Source organism: Pteropus alecto, unplaced genomic scaffold, assembly GCF_000325575.1.
Source record: "Pteropus alecto unplaced genomic scaffold, ASM32557v1 scaffold59, whole genome shotgun sequence".
NCBI classification, from domain to species: Eukaryota; Metazoa; Chordata; class Mammalia; order Chiroptera; family Pteropodidae; genus Pteropus; species Pteropus alecto.
Window position 1 is genome coordinate 527350 of NW_006443292.1, and position 4413 is coordinate 531762.

A 4413-nucleotide genomic window follows, 5' to 3' on the forward strand; every position below is an offset into this window, starting at 1 on the left:
GCCGAGCAGCCGCCCGGGGCGCGCCGCCTGCTCCCAGGCTGCATGGCTGTGAGCGCCTGGAGGAGCTGGCCCGGGAGCCAACAGCTAGCGCGTCCCCAGCCCTGCGGCTCCGGCGGAGCAGCCCGCGCTCGGGAGACAACTGCAGAGTCGGTGGCTCGGGCCTCCTCCTCCCTCGCCTGGCCCCCGCCTGCCGCTGCTGAGCGCGGCGTCGCGAGGTTCGTTTGCGCGCAAAGGGGAGGGGGCGGGCCGGGCGCCCCGGGCGCGGGTGGGGGGCGAACGCAGGCGGGGAAGGAGGGGGGGGTGCGGGTTCGGATTGCCCCGCCCCGCCGTGGCCGCACCCTCCCGCATCAGCACCCGTTGGGTGGGGGGGTGGGTGCGCATGGTGAAAAGTCAAGAATTCGCTAAACGCACAGGTTTGGGGGTCGTGAGCCACTGCGACGAAACCCAAGGTGCCCCCAACTTTCCTAATCTCCCACTGGGATGCCGTGGGGAGCACGCTTTCCACCCTCAGTTCCAGGATAGAAAGGGGTAGTTGCTGTGAGGTTTCCGCAGCAGTCACAGCCCGGGGAAACGCTGTGGTTCTCCGCGGAGACGCACCTTTGTTCTAGTGAATGTTATTTTTGTTTAAGAATCTTTTTTTTTTAATTAATACATATACATGAAATGTGTAATACACGAATACGTTCTTGCGTATGATTTTGCACAATTCAGGGTTATCTAGAGTGAAAAGACCACATCACGTCGCCTCCCGCTGCAGCCGCTTGCCGGAGGTAACCTTGGGTCAGGCTGTGCTCCGCGGCGGTTCCTTCCAGCCCTTGCTCTCCGCTTTCACACGCACACGAACAGATTGCAAGTGGATCCTCACGGGCTTTTCAAAAGAATGTTTTACCATGCAGCACACGCACCACTGTGAGAACATGGCCTCTTCAGCAGCGGGAAATCCCTAGAGGCTTTGGGGGTCCAGAGAAAGACCCTCGCAGTGAAACCGCAAAGAGGCACCCAAACGCCATGTGCAAATGTGAAAGGCCAGCTGGGGCCTGAAGTCAGCCTGAACACACAGCTCACGCCCAAATCAGCATCGCACGGGGAGAGAGATTCGCCAGTGCATTTGACAGGATTACCACCTTCTTTCTTACAGAAAACATCCTGTCTTGGATTTTGATATGATGGGAACTCTTTGGATTTGCAAATGAAAAGGCATCATTTGCATTAAAGCCTGATCATTATTGATGCTTTTGGGATGTGGTTTAAAAGGATAGTTTGCATCTTATTGGTCAAGTGTATTGAAATAATCTATACATGGAATATAAATAAAATCCATGGGATTTAGTAGGAAGGGATTGGGTGTTCGAATGGCTGGTTTCTATATGTAGTTCAAAACTTGGCCCAGACATTGGATAAATTGAGGCAATGCTGGGCCTTAGTTTCCTCAACTGAGATACTGAGATAGAGTTGTACTAGATTGTGTGTGTGTGTGTGTGTGTGTGTGTGTGTGTGTGTGTGTGTCCCAGCCCTGGTCCAGCCCTAATATTTGGTGAATAACTAACTGATCTCTTCCTTTATTCACCTTTCAGCTCAGCTCCAACAGCTCCTCCTTAGGGAATGGCTCTCCTAACACTCCAAGCTTTTCCTTCTTAACACTGATCTCATTTTGCAATTATGATCTCATTAGGGTGACCGTTCCATAAGTGTGGGCCTCTCCTACCAGATTGTAAGCAGCCAGGAGGGCAGGAACCAGGACCGCCCGGGGTCATCATTGCGTTCCTGGCACTTAGCACAGTGCCTGCCGGCACATCATAGACACACTACAAGACTTTTGAAACAACTACTGCCCAGATAATATACTTCTTACTGTTCTTCCAAGTTGCTTGGCATTTTCAAAAGATCTGTAAGTGGAAACATCTTCTTTTAAAATGAAGCCTTTGGAAAGTACCCAGCAGGGTACCATCTTGGGGGACAAATAATCCACTGTCTAGATAAGGACAGACAATTCTTAGCTCAATCACAGGCTGCACAGGCAGCCAGCAGCTATTTACCTTGATGAGCATAAGGAGAAGACAACGAATATTAATGCTCCTCATTAAGTACTTGATTAAGTTGGAACCATGCATAGGCAGTTGCAATACACAGATGAGCACTCAGAGTTAAATGAGGCTGTGGGTTGTGTTTAGGGTGCAAATTAACAAATATATGTGCTTTCAACCAACAATCTAGAAATATCCCTAATATAAAGCTCTAGAGAATGCTTGTCTTTCTTTACAGCAAAGGGCCTGAATTCCTTAAAATATGAATAGGGAATAGGCTAACTTGGGTTCAAGAGTTTAAAAAAAAGGCCATTAAAAAACAAGGAGTGTGTGGGGTGTGTGTGTGAATGTCTAATACAGACTAATATCTCTATTTATATATACAAGGCTAATATTCCTATTTAGAAGTTTCTCTTTTGTACAGTGTGCAAATGGCCTCACATTTACAGAAGAAAATTGGAGAGCTGGGGTTTCTGCCCCTTCTTGCCTACTCTTTCTTTTTCTCTTTAGGTGAGGGATCTCCCTTCGCACCTCTTGTGGAAGCACTTAGTTTATGGGGAGAGCTTTCGCCTACAGAGAAAGGCGATGTGTCGATTGCTCTCAATGGGACTCAAGCTGGTGTAAGGAGGCACCACACCCAGCTCAGGGAAAGCTGGTGCTACTGGGGTGTGGAGCAATTTGCTATCTCTGTTCCCAATGAGGGGTGGTGCCTGCCTGGGTGGGAGTGCACCTTCAGAAAGTGGATTCCTGGTGAAAATGATTGAATATTTTTTTCTCAGCTGACAAAACAATGTGAAGTAAATTGGCATCGCTTTTCACTCAGGGCTGGCATTGGGGGCTGTCTTTGAACTGGGTGCCACCCCATTGCATTGTCCTGGGTAAATATCAGTTCAAAAGTAAAAGGAGCTCTCACGGGAGTCTGCTAAAGGAAGAGGGGCTGACTGTCTCACCCTGGGCTTCAGTGAGACCCGGGGAAGGAAGGGGTGCTGAGAACTTTCTTATTTTGCACAGACGGGAAGAAGCTATGTAGGCTGGATGCCACCCAGAGGCACTGCCTGCTCTAAGAAAGCCAACACATTTTGTCACGCACTTACTCTGCATCGGGCCCTGTGCGCGACCCTGTAGCAGGCATTTACTTGAGTAACATGGCCTCCGTCCTTAAGACACTGGCAGTCCAGTGGGAGAAAGAAAAGAAGAGCATACAGGCCTTAGTGGCTGGGGTGTGTGTGGGTTCCCCCCCCTGCCCCCAAATGCTCAGTGTTAATTTGCTTCCCTCTATGTGCTCTGGGTGTGTGTGTGTGTGTGCGGGAATGGGCCTTAGCAGATCCAATTTCCATCTCATCATCCTCTCTCCTCAAATTCTAGTGAAACAGAGTGCTTGTGCAAATACAGATTTAAGGCCTTCTCTTCCAGCCTTCTCTTCCAACTAGACCACTGCTTGGAAACCCCCATAGACATATTGGAATTGACACTTGAAGATAAAGGGGAACAAGTGACAGAAGGAAAATGCAAATATAGTGTTACAGGATTTAAAAGATGGGCAGGTTTATAGCTAGTTGGAAGGACTGGGAAAGTCTTTATGAAAGAGGTATCGCTTGAGATGGTTTCATGATAGGTGGATTTGATTTTAGTGTGTAGATGATAAGGAAGGAGAGAGAGTATTTCAGGCAGGGGAATCACATGAATAAAGTATAAAGATGACAAAAGGTGGGCATGCTCAATCAAGAGAAATTAAGTATAGTTGGAGTGTGGGCACTGGAAGAGAGAGAAGTGCTATGGAGAAGTGGAGTTAGGGCTATATTGTGGAGAACCCTGGTTGCAGAATGCAACCAATAGAACCCATGGAAAGTTACTGAGCAGAGGAATAATGTGAGTGAAGCTGCACTTTATGTAGGTGGATGGAAGATGGTTTGGAGAGACAGGAGGTGGAAGACCAGCTAGAAGATTCTATTAATCATGGCACAGTATTGTTGAGAGCGTGACTCAGGAAGCTGAGAGTGTACTGGGAAGTATGGGGCTGATGAGAAACCTAATGCTTTGCAGAAGTAGGAGATGGGGGAATATCAAAGGGTCAGAGGTGATAAGTGCTCATTACAAAGACAGGGAAGTCATGGGGAGAAGCTTGGAAGGGGAAGGGACCAAACATTGTGGTCTCAGCATGAGAGGGAGCCCCAAAACATACTGAGAAAGTCATCTGATTTTCCACATTTGATAGTATGTACATGTGTTTAAGCTAAAAATCCAGTGCCTGTGTCTATCAAAAGAAAAAAGACCTAATTAATTCATTGTTTAACTTTCTTTCTCACAGACTAGTCATTTGCTCTCTAATGGTAAGGATCATCCATAATCAAGGCAAAAAGAAATGTGTGTGTGTGTGTGTGTGTGTGTG